This window comes from Equus przewalskii, chromosome 32 (genome assembly GCF_037783145.1).
Source record: "Equus przewalskii isolate Varuska chromosome 32, EquPr2, whole genome shotgun sequence".
Classification (NCBI taxonomy): Eukaryota; Metazoa; Chordata; class Mammalia; order Perissodactyla; family Equidae; genus Equus; species Equus przewalskii.
In genome coordinates, this window is record NC_091862.1 from 22,063,050 (window position 1) to 22,081,737 (window position 18,688).

The 18,688-nt window shown below is 40.6% G+C and overlaps 1 protein-coding gene across 6 annotated transcripts in view; it reads left to right on the forward strand.

Moving 5' to 3' along the window:
- The first annotated feature begins 469 nt into the window (after window positions 1-469).
- Window positions 470-18,688, forward strand: part of PLAGL1 (PLAG1 like zinc finger 1) — an 82,718-nt gene continuing 64,499 nt past the window's right edge. Inside the window, exons 1-3 of one of the 6 annotated variants that reach the window (XM_008531561.2) lie at window positions 470-670; window positions 3,231-3,320; window positions 5,131-5,238. The gene's annotated coding sequence lies outside the window, so the exon portion shown is untranslated. Of the gene's footprint in view, window positions 671-3,230; window positions 3,321-5,130; window positions 5,239-8,548; window positions 8,675-8,948; window positions 9,275-17,325; window positions 17,370-18,688 lie in introns of those variants that run through there. The other 5 variants (XM_070603208.1, XM_070603210.1, XM_070603207.1 and 2 more) reach the window with 5 other exon arrangements.

An 18,688-nucleotide genomic window follows, 5' to 3' on the forward strand; every position in this document is an offset into this window, starting at 1 on the left:
GAGTAAATATCCTGGGTGTAAGAGAGTGAGACCTGAAAGAGCAGGAAGTTATGGTCAGAGGTGGGGATTCTGGAGTTTAAGATTTCTACGGTGGAGCTGTTCCGGGCTGCTGAAATCTATGGGGTTGCCATGGATTCAGAGAATTGCTCGAGTGGAGAGAGGGTTTTTCCATTAGGAGGAAATGAAGGAATTCTAAGGCCAGGATATTGAATAAATCACCCATGTAGATGTCGAATTGGCCCAGGATGATGGGGCAACTAGGGGAGAAATTTCATGAGCCAAGTGCCAAAGCCCTCCATTGTGCCATATTCGTAGTGAGCCTATGGATGATAGTGACGGGGTGGGAAGAGGGTGGAGGAGTCAGATATCATGGGCTGAAAAGGAAATGTTTTAATGTGTAAGTGAAGAAACGATGACTTAGAAGCAGGGATGGAGGTAAGAATAATGCTGTCTTTTTAATCTCTCCCAGTGTTGAGTGAGCATTGGTGATTGCACCTCCTCCAATCAAGCTGTGGGATATCTTTGAGGAGAGCCAAGCTTTCAAGTAAAAGTGAAGAGCTGGAGAGAGCTTTGAAGAGGAGGAGGGAGAAAGAAGCACGGCCTTGCTACTTGGAGAGGATCAGAGAAGACAGGAAAAAAGGCAGTAGGAAAAGCAGCCAGAGGATAGAGAGTAAGAGGGGAAGGGCAGCTTAGGGTGGTCCTGGGCTGAGAGTACCCTGGAGGTTAATTGACGAAAGGGCAGAGGATGAAAAGAAACAAGAGACGGGGAGGTTTGAGCCGTCTCAGGTCAAGATTGTCCCTGGGTCAGCCCTTTGTCTGTAACGGACTGGCTAGTAAATATTTTCAGTTTTGTGGGCCATACAAATCCCTGCCGTGGTAGCATGAAAGCAGCTGTAGACAAAATGTAAACGAATGAGAGGGGCTGTGTTCCAATAAAACTTTATTTATGGCTGCCGAAACTTAATTTCCTATCATTTTCACGTCACCGAATATTCTTGTTTTGATTTTTTTGTTCCCCAACCATCTAAAAAACTGTAAAGCTCATTCTTAGCCCGCAGGCTGTACAATAAGAGACATCAGGCTAGGTTTGGCCTGCAGGCGGTAGTGTGCTAACCCCCGCGCTAGCGTAAAGGTGTAGGAGTTTATGTGTTAAAGCAGAGGCTTATGCGTCACTGGGGACATTTTGGGAAGGGAAGTAAAATACATCTTCTGATAATCTCAAGTAACTATTGGTGAAGTCCGTGGACCAAAAGTTTGGACTATCAGACTGCTAACTCCAAACAGAAAAGAAAAAAATTTAAGATGAACAATGAAGAATATCATAAAGCAGTTATGCAATTAGTGCAAAGTTCATTGTTATTTTCATCTTTTTTTTTTTAATTTTTATTTTTTTCCTTCCCAAAGCCCCCCAGTACATAGTTGTAGCTTCTTCGTTGTGGGTCCTTCTAGTTGTGGCATGTGGGATGCTGCCTCAGCGTGGTTTGATGAGCAGTGCCATGTCCACGCCCAGGATTCGAACCAAAGAAACACTGGGCCGCCTGCAGCGGAGCGCGCGAACTTAACCACTCAGCCACGGGGCCAGCCCCTGTTCTTTTCATCTTTTAAATGTTTAAAAAAAATTCTAATAAAAAGTGTATGATAAATTTAAAGCCAAATAATATATGGTAGCCCAGTTTGGTTTTTAGATGTTCAGTAATTCGCCTATTTTAATCCTCTTCCCTTATGGGTGTCTGAGACTGCATCTTTCTCAGTTCACTTCATCCAGATAATAACTCTCTGGTTTCCTCTGGGGTGAGAGAGTCATGGTTGCCTGACTCCACAGGGACCTGGTCACCTAGCTGCTCTGTATGCAAGATAGAGACTCCCGATGCCCCCACATTTTGACTTCTTGCTCTCTAGTACCGATGAGTGTCCAGCCTCTTGGTGGGCACTGCTCCACTCTTAAGTCCATTTCCACTCCTGCATTTGCTTTTCATCTTTCAAAATCCGTTGAACTCTCTCAACTACTCTCATGTCTCATGTTCGTCCTCTGATGTCCTTGTTTGGTGGAGGTCTGGAAGGGAGAGAAGATGAATAGGTATTGTCAGCCTGCCATATCCTTTTACTTTAAGATGAGTGGCTGGTACTCCTAAATTATGAACAGCCTTACCGCCTTCCCTTTTCCTTGTATCTTCTTGCGTATTGCTGTCTAATTTTGTAATGAAATTTTAATTATGGTAGAGAGAAAAACAGAATAAATAATCAGTATTTGGCACTTGTATACTGCTTTTATTTATTTGCTCCAAAGGCCAGCATTTGGTCGGTCATTGTCAACTTGGTTTTTTTCATGTCACATGAAACACGAATGAAAATTGATGCCATTGATTCTATTTTAAATCACTTCTGACTGGTTCTGGTTCATTATTAATAAAAGGTGAAAGTTGGGCCTTTTTCTTTCATTTTTAATGCAGTATTTTCATTTCAAGCTAGACACTAAATTATCCTACTTAAAACTTTAAAATTCATATCCACACTTTGTACAATTTGAATTACATCACTACATTTTACCATAAAAACAGACAACATAGCTGCATACATTAATGGGCCATTCTCACTGACCTCTTTGGAACAACAAGCAGTCATGTTCTTTTGTCTCACGTGCCATCTTGATCTTGGTATGTGGCTAAGCCACATGATTGTTTTGTTGCACTCTCCAGCATGCGTGTAACAGAAAAACTTTACCATATAATGTAAAAGAACGTCAGCAGAGGAACTGCATATACCAGACATCGCCTTCCGAGCTTACTGTGTTCACCAAATGCCAGTCAGCTGAAGACAGAAATGGCCTTTAGTCAGCTTTGCCTTGGGAAAAGTAAAAACATGCTCTGGGAGGCCTGTTTGAGGAAGTGATACCTGGACGGAGAAGTCATTGCAAACAGTGACAAGAGCAGGGAAGGGCGGGAGGAATCCTGCGAGGCAAGAATTACAGTCTCTAGAAAAGGAGAAGGGACTTGGAGACTGAGAGAGGCCAGCAGAAGGCCAGTGAGAGGTCGTTTGGCCAGAAGCCATAGGCCTTCAAAGAACTATGTTTAAATAGGTTTTAAAGTGTCACTTATATTTTGGTTAGAGAAAAATTAAATCTAGGCACTTATTGAAGATTTGAGTTGAATTCACTGAAAGATTCTTTTGGGTTGTTATGGTTTAAACCTGTTAGGTAGAGTGTAAAACTGTGTAATGTGATTGTTCCCCAGGGCTGCTTACTATTGTGAAAGAACACTGGATTAGGAGTTAGACGAAAGACCGCGGTTTGAGTTTCATCTTTGCCACCTAAACCCTTACAGGTGAGAAAATGAACTGACAATGTACAGGGAGTTCTAATGAAAAAGTTAGCAACAAAAAAGCAGAAGGGAAACTCTAATTCAAACTACTGTGCATGAAGATAAAAACGGTTTCATGTAATTTCTTTCTCCCCATTCCATACAAGTAAGAATAGAAAAATTTTAATGAACTTCCTTGAAGTTTAATTTACATATAACAAAATGTACTTACTTTAAGTGTTTCACTCCGTGACGTTTGATAAATATGTAGATCCACGAAATTGTCTCACTGATCAAGATATAGGACGTCTCCATCCCCCTACAAAGTTCCCTCATGCTCCCCTTCCATCCGCTCTAGGAAACAACTGATCTGCTTTTGTCACTATAGATTAAAATTTTTCCCCTCAAATTTCATATAGATGGAATCATATAGTATGTCTTCTTTTATGTATGGCTTCTTTTACTTACCATAATGTTTTTTAGATTTATCTGAGATGATCATCAGTTTGCTCATTTTATTACTGACATTTGGGTTGTTTCCACTGTGGGGCTGATAAGAATATTTGTGTCTAAGTCTTTGTGTAGACATATTATAGCTCTTGGATAAATACCTAGGGGTGGGATGGCTGGGCCATATAGTCAGTTTATGTTTAACATTATGAGAAGCTTTCAAACAGTTTTCCAGAATAGCTGTACTATTTTATATTCCCACCACCAATGTGTGAGAGTTCCAGTTTTTCCACATTGTTGGCAACATTTTGCATTGTCGGTCTTTTAAACTTGAGCCGTTTCAGTGGGTATATAGTGGTATTTCATGGTGATTTTAGTTGGCATTAGCTGTTGGGGAAATGATGTTGAGTGTCACTCATGTGGTTGTTGGTCATTCATGTATCTTCTTTGGTGAAGTGTCTTTTCAAGTCTTTGCCCATTTTTATTGCATTGTTTATCATATAATTGAGCTGTAGGAGATCTTTAAACACTCTGTTACAAGTCCTCTGCCAGATCTATATATTGTGAATATTCTCCCAGTATGTCCCTTCACTTTTCAATTCCTTGATGGTTTCTTTTGAGGAACACAAGGTTTTATTTTTGGTAAAATCCAATTACCAATTTATTCTTTTATAGTCATTGCTTCTTGTGTCCTACCCAAGCAATCTTTGCTTGTTCCTAGGTTTTCTTCTAGAAGAATGCCATCAAACAGAAATATTATGTGAACCACATATGTAACTTTAAGTTTTTTAGTAGCCGCATTAAAAAAGTAAAAAATAGTTAATTTAAATCATATATTCTGTTTAAACCAATATATCCAAAATAATATCATTTCAACTTGTAATCAACATAAAAAATTATTAATGAGATATTTTACATTCTTTTTTTTATCCTAAGTCTTCACAAACTGGAGTATAGCTTATAGCTATAGCACATTTCAGTTTGGACTAGCCACATTCCAAGTGCTCAGTAGCATGTCTAGTGGCTACCATATTGGACAGGGCAGTTCTAGAAATTTTATAGTTCCTGGTTTTCATTTAGCTCTGTGATCTAATTTGATTTCCTTTTTGTATATGATGTGAAGTACAACTGTAAGTTTATTTTTATTTTCTTCATGCAGATAACCAGTTCCCACACCATTCATCTTTTTTCCAATGGAATCATGTTGTACCTTTGTCCAACATCAATGGATCATATGTGTGGGTCTATTTCTGACTCAATGTACTGCTCCATTTATCCTTATGCCAGCACCATCCTGTTGATTACTGCAGCGCTATAGTAGCCCTTACAGTGAGATAGTGGAAGTCTTCCAACTTTGTTCTCTTTTTCATTTTTGCTCTTTTAGGTTCTTTTCATTTCCATGGAAAGGTTAGAATCAGCTTGTCAATTTCCACAACAAAGCTAACTGGGATTTCGCCCATTTACAGAGGATTGAAAGATGGCCCCCAAAAAGGTATGTCCATGTCCTAATCCCCGGAACTGTGAAAGTCACCCTATTTGGAAAAAGAGGTCTTTGCAGATGTATTCAAGTTAAGGGATCTTGAGATGAGAGCATCCTGAGTTATTCAGGGGCATCCTAAATCCAATGATAAGTATCCTTATCGGAGGCACACACAGGAGAAAACATACGACACACACAGAGGAGGAGGCAATGTGAAAATGGAGGACGAGATTGGAGTGATGTGGCCAAAGCCAAAGGAGCCGAGGAACCCAAAGAATGCCAACAGCCCCCAAAAGCTGGAAGAGGCGAGGAAGGACTCTGCTCTAGAGCCACTAGAGGGAGTGAAGCCTCACTGACACCTTGGTCTCGGACTTCTGGCCTCCAGACGGTGAGAGGATAGATTTCTTATTTTAGCCACAAATTTTTGGTAATGTATTACAGTGCCCATAGGAAACAAATACACTCATTGTCACGTTGAGGAAGTTCCATTCTTTTCCTAGTTTTTTGTTTTTCGGGTTTTTTTTTTTTTTCCCCAAAAGTAGATATTGGATTTTGTCAAATGCCTTTTCTGCATCCTTTGAAAAATATTCTTTTCCTGGTACTTTGTTAATGTGGCCATAATCTATATAGACCCTCTGTTCACATATCTTAGTCCGATCATAGCTGTTACCCTAGAAACACTTGTTGGTGAAAGTGTTGGGTCCCAACACGTTGTATAAAATCGTAAACATGTCAGCATGAATCTTCTTGCTTTATATATGCTAAAGAGATTTTGAGAAGTCATTGAAGAGTCTATAGAACAAAACTATCTCAAAAGACTTAGAAGAGAAAAACAGTGATCACGGAATTTGTCTTGAGTGGTTCTCTATAACAGGGACCACACGGGTAACCCTTGGGTCCAGTTTAGCCTTGAGAGATACTTCATTTGGCCTCCATAGTGTTTCCAAAATTAGGAAATTTTATATTGAAACACCAGATATCATGCTTGTCCTGAAAATTACACAGATTTGGCAACACTGCCCTGAATTCCAACATGGCGGCCATTGGCCTGAGCTGTATACAGCATCTGTATACCCTTACACAAAGAATGTTCTTTTACTTGTCATAATCCCATTCCTCGTTGTTTTAAACTTCATAGAGATTTGAGTTTGCAGCCTCTGCTCTAGAACCATTGTGGGGACACATTGTAACGCTCAGGCCTGTGTTGTTGAGGGAAGGCTTAGGGAAACCGAGCATGTCACAGTTACCAAGTCAACGTATTCATGTTCAAAGAGAACTTTGTGTGAATAACCAAAAGACGAAAAAAAATTTTCATGGAATTCATTACCAGTGAGAGAGACAGTCTGATCAACTGACTTATGGATAAAGATGGCACAAAGAAGAACTAAAAACTCAAACTTAAAACTCTAGACAGAGAAGAAAGCAGCAAAAAACCCTCACTTGCTGCAACCAAAGAAAGACGTACAACCTTATAAATGGAAGATGTGAGAAGTGATAGCAAAGGAAAGATACCAAAGGTTCTGCTGACGTGTGGTGTGTCTACACCCTCCAACCCCCTCTAAAACATACTGAGGAAGAAGATGATCAGACTAAATCCTGAGAATTTTCACAAATGTCCTTTACATACCACTGTTGGATCTAGCCAGAAGCAGGAAAGTTTGCCACCTTCTGGGTACTGTGCTGACCTGGGCCAATCAGCTGAAGCTCACAGGCATGGGAAACTCCCATGGCTGCCTTGAAGATGGGCTGGTAGGACTTAAAGGAATCCGACAAGTGCTGGCTGACTTCCCCCAGCCAGCTCTATACTCAGTCCCAAGCTGAGTTCCACAATCTCCCATCACCCCTCCACTCGTCCTAAAACCCTCAGGTCACAGAAAAAGTAGATAGAAATGACACTCAGCCCTAAAACTGAAGCTCAAGATAGGGAAGACAGACATGTTTCCGGTGAAGAGGAAAGAGCACCAGGAATTTACTCTAAGTAAATTAGTGCAAATACAAGGTTTGTGGTTAACTTTTAAAGATATATGACATAACAGGGGCAATGGGAGTGGGAAGCAAGGAAAATCGCATGTAGAAGATAGAGGAAGAACCGAGTCTGGAAGAAAACATAACCAAGGTACAGAAATTTATATTCTTTCTATGGGTTTCACACTATAGAAAAAAAATTAAGAATACAAGATTCCTCAAAAGAGCTCAAGGACAATATAAGATGAGAACGTGATGAGAAGGGAAACTGCATAGCTAAGAAAATTGAGATTCAAAACAGCATGATTTTAAAAGCCAATAACCTAGAAAAACCAATGAACAATATTTTGAGAGAATCAGAGTTAAGCGCAAATCAAAAGAAGGTGCATGTGGAAGAAAAGGATCAGGTAGAGCTGGTGACTCTGATAGAAAATTCGCTCAATGAAAGATAAACTTACTCAGATATATAATATATAGTATGAATGGGATACTACGCTAAGAAAAGAAGAATGGAGTCCATAAAAGTGAAAGATCATACTATATGGGGGGGGGGGAGGAGCTGATGTGGAATAATTGACACTGAAACATCGCCCAGATAAGGATATAAAGGTACTTAGTGATAGAGAATTCTTCAGTCATCCAAGTAGAAAAACCAAATCACCTCCTGGGGGAAAATCACATACGATCCAGATCTATCGGTGAATCTATTGTCTTCTTGTTCTGTTAGGTTTTGAAGGAAGGTGTGAACCCAAAATATTTACCTCGCTCGATTTTTATTTACGTATCGAGATAAAAAGCAGATAAAGCATTAAGGTACTCTCTAAGACCGCCCTAAGTCAAGACGACTACTTGTAAAAGAGAGCAGCCCATCAAGAAATAAGTAAAACTAAGGAATTCAGGAATGGATATGTTATGATGAGCACTGAATTCACTTGAATATAGAATGACGACTGCACATCTGGGAGCAGAAGGTGGAAGGGCACTTGTGCATGTTCGAGAACTCGTCAGGCAACAGTAACAGCAGCAGTGGAGACGGGGGGCCCTGGGGAGGACGGGTGGGAGCGGGAGAGGGTGCGCCCCTCGCATTTCAGAGCTGCGAGGCTGTCTGAGGGCTGTAGTGAACTCACACCTAAGTCTTTTTCTACTTAAAGTCGATAGGCCTCTTTTAGGAATGCCTATCTTGTCGGGGAGAAGGCAACCGTTGGGGATTTGCTTGTTTCTTTTTCTTCACTTCCAATAACATTTACCATTTTTGAGGTTACCCCAAGCATACGGAGTATGATTCCGTAACTATAACATTATTTGCGTCTCATCTGTCTGTGCCTGAGTAGTATCTTCATCTGCAAGACGGCAGGAAGAGAGTTTTGCACAGGGTCGTCGTGGGGATTGCGTCTATTTCCCCGCGAAGTGCTTGGGACGGGGCCGGGCCCACCCTGCGCGGTCACATTCGGCTGCCATTATGTCAACACTGCGGGAAGAGGAGGTAGGGAAGCTCGGCCTATGGCGTGGTGGCCAGCATCTGTCGTCTTTCGGGCTCCGATGCGGCGCATCCCGGTGGGGCCCTCGGGCAGCGGGCTCCCAGCGGGTCCGGCCTTCGGGCGGGCGCGGGTCTACCTGCGCCGACCCCGCACCTGGCCGGCCTCGGCGGGGCCCGCGCGGCGGCTCAGCCGGCGCGGCGCCTGGGCGCCCGTCCTCTTCCTCCGCCGCCCGCCGACCCCCCGGCTCCCCAGCGGGGCCTCCTCCTGCCACGTGACGCCCCCGCCGGGGGCCCAGCGCCCTCCTCGCCGCGCCGTTCCGGCTCCCGGCTCCGCCTGTGCGCGGCCTCCTCGGCGCAGCCCTCCGCGCGGCGGCCGGGGCGGCGAAGCCCACGGCGCCTGCCATTTGTCATTCAGCCGTCGGGCCCGCCCCGAGCCTTGATTTAGCCGCGGCCCGCGGCCCCGGGCCTCACTCGCCTGCGCGCGGACGGCGGCGGTGCTGGCGGCGGAGCGCGGGCCTGGCGCGGGCGCTTCCCCGGGCGCCGTCATGGCCGCGGCGGCGGCGCGCCCCAGCTGCCGCGCCTGAGTTCCGGGGCTCGGCCCGCACGGTAGGTGGCGGCCCGGGCGCGGGCGCGGGCGGCGGGCGGCGGGCGCGGGCTGCGTGCCGCGGGAGGGGGCCGGGCCGCGCGGACGTGCCGCCGGGCTCCGCGGGCGAGCGGCCGCCGACGGGCGAGCGGGACCGGAGCCTCCGCCCGCCGCCGGCTCGTGCCGCGTTCCGCGTTCCGGAGCCGCGCGGACCCCGCGGTGCGGTCCGCAGCCTCGGGCTTCGGGACCGGGCGCGCCGAGCTGGCCCGAAGGCCGAGAGACCCGGGCAGAGAAAGTCGGCGAAAAGTAGTGGTGTGACTGCACATGAAATGTTTGCGTCTGTGTGCGTTGTGGAAAATATGATTCGTTTTATGCTCGAACGTTATGGGTCCTGTGAGATGGACTCTTAAGTCTCTCTTAAAATGTGGGCTCCTGAAAATTTCCTCGATCTGGACGACTGATGGTGCAACTTTGGCTGTTCCGTCTCAGCATCAAACTTTAAGACGAGGGGTATGGATTTTTACTTCTTAATAAATATGCTCCTGTAATTTTGACCTTTGTTTTTTTTTTTGAACAAATGTCTTACTTTTATGTTTTAGGAAACCAATAAAAATTAAAAATAGAAACACTCAGCCTAGGTCCTCCTTCTTCCAGGAATCCTACCCTAAGCCCTCCCTCCCCAGGCAGGATCGGAGGCCCCTCCTGTGAGCTTTCTGGGGCCTCGCTGAGGTCCTGGTCCCTTCTGTCCTGTCCACCCCCCGGTGTATTAACCCATCAGTCTCGCTCAGAGCTCACTGGCTACTTAGCACATGGTAAGTGATTAATGCTGTTTAACGACCGAAGGAAAAGATAAAACGAGCTGCTGTTTCACAGTTTGAGCTCGAAAATTATAGAGTGGTAAGTTTACATACACTTAGATAAGAACATTTACTTAAAAGTTAAGGATCTAGAAAAGTTGACAGCGTCGGATGTCTCTGTTCCTTGTCCTAACAGTTCCACTCCTGGGTGTTTATCCTCTACAGCGATGTTTTTCAAAGTTTGAAGCTCATTCTCCTGGGTCGTGAAATCCGTTAAGTGGATAATGATCAGAATTTGTAAAACACAAAGTAAGAGAATAGAAAATAACAATGTGTCTCAGGTCGTAGAGTATTTACTCCCTGAAACTTTTTTTTTTTTTTCCCTCTTGGTCTTATACACACACAGATGTGTGTCATGATGTAAAACGTCATTCCTTAGTATGAGTCATGGTCAAAAAAGTTTGAAAGCCACTGCCCTAGATAAATTTTTATACATATACACAAGCAGACATGTACAAGAAGGTTACTGCAGTGTTACTTGTAATACCCCAAAGCTTCATGTCCGTCTGAAGGAGAAAGGTAAATTATAGTCCAGTCGTAAAATGGAACCCACCCAGTACAGTGGTGAATGAAGCCGTTTTGTGTTTTAACACAAATGTGTCTTAACGTTGAGCCAAAAAGAAAAAGGCAAGTTGCTGAAGGATACTGTATATCACGTACGTGAAATTCAGAACCTGGTCAAATCAAGCTGTCGTTTAGGGATGCATACGTGCGCATTAAAAGTAGTAAAGAGAAATTGTCAAGAAATTAATACCATAAAAAGTTGAGTTAGTGGTCGTCTCCTGGGGAGGGAGGGGCTGTGAAGGTGAGGGAGCCCGCCGAGGGCTTTCGGGGTGCTGGGAACGCTTTATCTCCTGACCTGGCCAGTCGTAAGGTGGGTGTTTGCTTTATAAATCTTTGATAAATGATATATATGGTGTCTGTATATTAAATTTCCCTAAAAATATATTAAAATATGGGCGTCGCAAAATGAAGAAGCCTGGAGCCAGGGCTGTGGTCTATTATTCATATTTTCTAGCTTCTCTTTAAAAAAAGAAAAGTCGTGATCAGGGAGAGGTACCTAGGGAATTTACAGGATATGGGTAATGTTTTATTTCAAAAATTCTATGATGGATACGTCAGTGTTCATTAAATTGTTTATATGTTTTTAAATCCTAAATAATTTATAATATTTAAAAGAATATTTAGAATAAGATTAAAATCATTCACAGATAATAATGTGAACGTTTTGGTGTGTTCTCTTTCTAAAAAGCAGCTTTTATGTATTTCTTTTATAGAATTGAAATTTTATTTTATATAGGAATTTAAGCTAAAATAAAATTCTTTCATGAAAAAATTAAATATTGAAAAGTATATAAGACATAACAGACCTTCATCAAGGATTTTAAAATGCTAACGTGCTGTCATATTTACTTCAACAATTTCTGTTCCTCCGTCATTCCGTGCCACATTTCAAGTGCCCATTAGCCACATGTGACTAGTGGCTATTATGTTTTATTATTTTATATTATACTATATTATTTAACAGAACACTTCCATCATTGCAGAAACTTATATTGGAAAACATTGTTCAAGATACAAATCCTTTGTTGGTTGTGTAAACTGCAGACAATCTCTTCTTTGTGCTTTCGTGTCTTAATATATCCTTCTGTACTCTTAAGGAAATATATCTTGAAACTTTTTTCTAAAAGTTTTACAGTTTGTATTTTTTACACATTTGGTTCTTTAATTTACCTGACATGTAGATGTATGTATTTTATTTATGTCGTGAGATCAAGATTAATTTGTTTTCTGTTTCCCATGTGGAGCGGTCATTGTCCAGCACCAGCAATTTGCAGTGCCACCTCTGTTATGTACAGATTCCCAGATGTGCTGCGGCTCATTGCTGGCCTCTGTACTCTGGTCATTATTTCTCTCTCTGCAAATACTACAGATTTTTATTTACTGTTGCTTTATATGTAGTATATTTTTCAGCTCCAAGAATTAAAAAATTTTTTCATGATTTTAGAATTTTCTAGTTTCCAAATGTGGAAGGTTTTGTGCGTTATCCTTTTTTGTTATTGATTTCTAACTTGCTCTGTAGTCAGCAAACGAGACCTCTATGCTACTGATTCTCTGAAATTTGAGAATTGCCTCATGGTTAGTTTTTCAAACTGCTCCTTGAATGAGAAGAATATGTACTCACAGACTTTTGGGGCAAGGTAGGTGTGTATGTATGTATGTGTATATATATATATATATATATAAATTGTGGCATTCGAATCTTTTTTTTTTTTTTTAAAGATCTTATTTTTTCCTTTACCCCCCAAAGCCCCCAGGTACATAGTTGTATATTTTTAGTTGTGGGTCCTTCTAGTTGTGGCATGTGGGATGCCGCCTCAGCATGGCCTGATGAGTGGTGCCACGTCCTCACCCAGGATCCGAACCGGCGAAACCCCTGGGCCACCGCAGCGGAGTGCACGAACTTATAAACACTTGGTCACGGGGCCGGCCCCTCAAATCTTTTTTAACCTTAGTAATCTTTTGGGTTTTCTGATCTCTCATTTACTGAAATAAGTGTAATAAAAATATTGCAATAAAATAAATTTTCTCAATTTCTTCTTTGTAATTCGGTCAACTTTGCTTTGTAAAAGTTGAAAGTGTATGCAAGTTTAGAATTGTTCTATCTTCCCTGTGAATTGGATCTTTGGTCGTTCTGTAGTGATGTCTATGCCTCCTGCCCCAATGCCCGTTACCTTGAAATCCACTGTTTTATAATAGTATAGTTGCACCTTTCTTTCAGTTGGCATTGGCTTGGAATACCTCTTTCAAATAGGTAAAACCTACTTGTTTTTTCTAATCCACTCTGATAATCCTTGTGCTTTAACTGGAGCTCTCAGCCCAATTAAACTTAGTGCAATTACTGATATATTTAGGATTAAAGTTAGCATTCTATTTTATGATTGTTTTTCTCCTGTCTTTGTGTTTTTCTCTCTTCTTTGCCACCTTTTGGATTTTTTCTTATTCCATTTTCCTGCCTCTCAACTAGTGTGCAAATTATGTTTGGTTTCTTTCTTTTAGTTTCCTTGAAAATAATATATTAAACTTAGTCTAAAGTTTATTAATTCTATTCTTCCAAATAATTCAGGTAATCTCTTGATTTATATGTTGTCATCCAGAATTTTAGTTCCGTTTTGATCTTTTTCTCCTGTAAATTTGACATTATTATTTTTTCTTTTTATGGATTCTTTGCTTATTATTGCTTGTTAGATCTCAGATCTTTCTCTTTTTTTCTTCCTCAACTATGTATTTTAGAAGCTTGTTAAGGGACTATTGATGGCAAACTCTATCTGAAAATGTCTTTATTCTGCTTTCATTTCTGATTGACGGTTTTATTCAGTATACAATTCCAGGTTGACGGTTTCTTTCTCAGCCCTTTGGAGGTATCATTCCATTGACCTTTGCTTTCAGTGTTACAATTAGTTCAAATAACTTGTTTGTTGGTAACCTTTTTTTTTGTCTGCTTTTAAGGTCTTCTCTTTTCTCTTGTGTTCTACAGTTTTACAACAGAGTGTGTCATGTTGTTAGTGCCGTCGAGTGGATTCCGACTCCTAGTGACCCTGTGGACAGCAGAGCGGAACCCTGCCCGGTCTTTTTGCGCCATCCTCTCACCTTCCAGTGCTGTGTCAGACAATGCTCCACTGCTATCCACAGGGTTTTCATGGCCAGTTTTTTCAGAAGTGAGTGACCAGGTCCTTCTTCCTAGCCTGTCTTAGTCTGGAAGCTCTGCTGAATCCTGTCCACCATGGATGACCCCGCTAGTGTTTGGAATAGCTAGGTGCGGACATTTCATTTATGCTGAATTTATTGTGTTCCCTGTCTCGAAGGTGTGTCTTTCATCAATTCTTGGGCGTTTTATTCTTTGTCTCTTCATGTTGTTTTCCTCCATGTTTTTTACTCTTTCCTTCAAGACCTCTGATTAGACTTCTGATTGACTTTCTATCATTCTATTCTATCGTTCATGTCTTTTAATCTAGCTTTTATTTATTTTATATATGTTTTTGTCTGTTGAATCCTAGATAATTTCTTCGGATCTGTATTCTGATCTTTCTCTAAGTTTTGTTTTCTTCTTCAAATTGAGCTATGGTTTACACATAATAAAAACACAAAAATAAAGTGTATGGCTTGATGAAATTTACATATGTATATGCCTGTGTGATCAACATCCAGATAAAGATATAAAACATTTTTATCCCCGCGAAAGTTCCCTCCTGTCCTTTCTTATCAGAGGAGCCCATCCTCTCCCCCGTCAACTGCTCTCCTGACTTCTGTCACCATGGATTATTTTCAAGTGTTCTGGAAATTTGTATAAATAGAATCATATAGTTTATTCTTTTTGTGTTGGTTTTCTTTTGTTCATAGGATATTTTTGACATTCATCCATGTTGCATGTATAAGTAGGATACTGTCTTTTTTGCTTTATAGCAAGGAGTGACAAACTGACCTGCTGGCCCATTCCAGCCCACCACATGTTTTCATGTATAAAATTTTATTGAACATAGCCATGTCCATTCGGCAGAGTTGAGTAATTATCACAAAGACTGTATGACCCAGAGCGCCTAAACTATTTACTGTTTGGCCCTTTACAGAAAAAGTTTGGTGACAGCTCTTCTATAGTAACACATTTTATGGATATACCGCAGTTTATTTATTCTTTCTCCTGTTGATGAGCATACGAGTTTTCAGTTTTTGGCCTTTATAAATAAAATTGCTGCAGATGTTCTTGAGACTGCCATTGGTGACCATAGACCCATACCTCTTGGCTCTATCCCGAGGAGCTGAATTAATGATCTTTGGGTAAGTTGGTTGCATTTCCATGAATATTAATAATGTTGAACAACTTTGTATATCTTTATCAGCCATTCAGATTTCTTTGTGAAGTGCCTTGTTAAATCTTTTTTTTTTTTTGAGGAAGATTAGCCCTGAGCTAACTACTGCCAATCCTCCTCTTTTTGCTGAGGAAGAGTGGCCCTGAGCTAACATCCATGCCCATCTTCCTTTACTTTATATGTGGGATGCCTACCACAGCATGGCTTTTGCCAAGTGGTGCCATGTCCACACCCGGGATCCCAACCAGCACACCCCGGGCTGCCGAGAGGCAGAACGTGCGAACTTAACTGCTGTGCCACCAGTCTGGCCCCAATGCCTTTTTAAATCTTTTGCTGACTTTTTTATTAGGCTATCTTTTTATAGAGAGAGGTATCTATATATCTCTAACAAAATACACACACACACACACACACAAGTTCCTTATACATTCTGGATAGGAAACCTTTATCAGATACATGTTTTCAAATATTTTCGGTCGCAAGTTTGCCTATTTATTCTCTTTATGGTGCCTTTGGATGAGCACATTTGTTTTTATGAAGTCCCGTTTATCAGTGCTTTTGGGGGGGGGGGATGATGGAAGATTAGGGCTTTTATGCAAAGCCCACAAAATTTCTCCTGTCTCCATTTTTGCCAACCCTCAAGGTCCTAAAGATATTATGGTTTCCTCCTGAAGCTTTATAGTTTTAGTTCTCGAAGTTGGGTCTTTATCCCCAGTTGATTTTTGTCTATGGTGTGAGGTGGGGAATCAAGATTTATTTTCCATGTGGACATTCAGCTGCTCTACACATTTATTGAAAAGACCTTTCTTTTTCCATTTGAATTGCAGTAGGGCCTTTGTTGAAAATGAGTGGTCATATGTTTGGGCTGTTTCTGGACTCTCTTCTGATCCACTTGGACTATTTATCAATTCTTCCATCCATCCCACACTTTCTTAATTTCTGTGGTTTATGGTAAGTCTTGACATAGTATGTGTAATTTCTCCAATTTTATTCTTCTTAAGGATTGTCTTAGCTATTTAAGTGCTTTGCATTTCCATATAAATTATAGAATGAGCTTGTCAACGTCTATTAAAAAAAAGTCTACCAGACTTTTGGTTGGGGTTGCATTGACCCTACAGAACAGTTTTGGGAGAATGGACATCTTAATAGAATCTTCCAATTTTGAACATGGTATATCTCTCCATTGAATAAGTTCTTCAATTCTCAGCATTGTTTTGTTTTTCAGTGTAGAGGACTTACACATTATTAAATTTATTTCTAGGCATTTGATTTTTTTGATGCTATTGTAAATGGTATCTTTTTTTCAGTTTTATTTTCCACCCATGTAGCTAGTATGGTATATAGAAATACAGTTGATTTTGTATATCAAGCTTGTATTTTGTGACCTTGCTAAATTTACTTTTCAGTTCTAGTGGTTTGTAGATTGTTGGGGATTTTCTAAATGCACAATAGTGTCATCTGGCAAAAAAAAAAAAAAAAAAAAAAGAGATTTAAATTGGCCTTTCTAATCTCTATTCCTTTTTCTTTTTCTTGCTTTATTGCACTGGCTGGGAACACTGGAACAACATTAACAGAAGTGTTAAAGTGGACATCCTTGCTTTTTCCTGCTCTTAAAAGAGGATACCTAAGTATTTCGCTATTAAAGATGATGTTCACTGTACTTTTTTTTGTAGATGTCCTTTAGCAGATTGAGGAAACTTTCTTCTATTCCTGGTTTACTGAAATTCGTTTTCACAAGTGGGTACTGAATTTTTTAAAACTTCTTATTGTGAAATAATTTTAGATTTACAGAAGAGTTGCAAAGATAGTATAGAGTGTTCCTGTATACCCTTCACCCATATTCCTCTAACGTTAACATCTTGCATAACTGTGATCCATTTACCAAAATTAAGAAATTAACATTGGCACAGTACTATAACTAAATGACAGACTTTGTTCAGACTTCCCCAGTTTTTCCACCAATGTCCTTTTTCTGTTTAAAGATCTAGTCCATATACTACATTGCGTTTAGTTCTCATATCTCCCTAGTCTACTCCAAACTGTGACGATTTTTTAGTCTTTCCTTCTTTTTCATGACCTTGCCACTTTTGAAGAGTGCTGGTCATGTGTTTTTTACAGTGTCCCTCAATTTGGGTTTGTCCAGTATTCTCTCACAATTAGCCTGAGGTTATGGACTTTGTGGGAAGACCACTACAGAGATATTGTATCCTTCTCATTGCATCGTGTCTGAGGGAACTTGATATCCACATCAACATGTGAACCTTATCACATAGTTTAGACAGCCTCTGCCAGCTTTCTCCATTGTAATGTTACTGCTTTTCACTTCTGTGCTCTATTTTGTTAGAAGCAAGTCCACACTCAAGGGGAGGAGAAGGAAAAGTATCAAATGATTTGTGAGTATCTGTTAAAAGTACCACGGTAATTAGTAAATATTTTGAGGGAGATATTTTGAAGTTGAACAAATGTCCTATTTCTCCTTAAGGTTTTGCCCACTAATTTTAGCGTTCAACTGATCTTCCCTGTAGCAATTATTACTGTGGTATTCTCATGGTAATTTTCTATTTCCTTCATTCTTTCTGCATTTATTCACTGGAATTCTGACTGTTGAGCCAGACCACCTGGGTTCAGCTCCTAGTTCTGCCTCTTCCTGGTCATGTAGTATAGCCTTGGACAATTCCTTAACTTCTCTAAATTTCAATTTTCTCATCTATAAAATGTAGATAACAAGTGTCTATCATAGGTTGTTGACAGGACTAAATGAGCTAATATATAGAAAGGGCTAAGAATTGTGCTTAGACCCTAGGAGGTACTCATTTTCTTCTATCTGTTATTTCTTAATGTGGTAGATTTTCATTTTAATTATTTTAATAATTATATAAATTATTTATTAAACAATCTTGTCCTCTTGGATAAACCTTCCATATATTTATAGGACCTGGATTTAGCATACTGTTTAATTTTTTTCATGTAATATTCATGAGTCACACAGTGGCTATTCTTTTGCCATAACAAAAGGCATAATGAATGATAGATTCCTAAAAACAAAAACATTGCACAAGAGTTTAGCAAGTGAGGTGACAACATTCCCAACTTTCTAGAGCAGTTTATATCTGAGTCTTGGTGGAGAGGTGGAGACAGAAACAGAGATAGCTCTCACAAATGAGTCCTTTAAGTATTTAATTGAGCAAATTAAAAACTTGTTATATATTGTGAAAAATGGCCACTCAGTAGGAAGGAAAAATGATTTTAGCTTTTCTACATGTTTCACCTTAAACATTGTGTTATAGTAGAGGTTTCAATATCTGGAATATTTAAAAAGATTCATTTGCCAACAGTATGTATTGAGCTTTTGTGATGTGCCGGGCAGTGTATTTTGCTGGTTTGGGATACTTCTTTGCTCTTGAGCGTGTGAGTCAATCAGGATCGTTTCAAAAGTTGAAGGTAGGCCTACTTGAATTATCTAGGGAAACTCAATGTCTGATCGTTTTTTAAAAGTTGATAAACTTGGACTCTAATATCTTTGCTGTTTCTTTCTTTCACTCCTCTCAGCATCTTGAATTCCACCTTTTCCTCCTCTACTATTTCTCCCTGTATTGAGGGTTTGCTTCCCTTCCTATCATGTGTAATGACCACTGAGGTCAGTTCCCTGAAAAGAATCCTTCCGTGACATCCCAGGACTTTAGGAAACAGGTCCTTAACTTCTCAGCCTGAC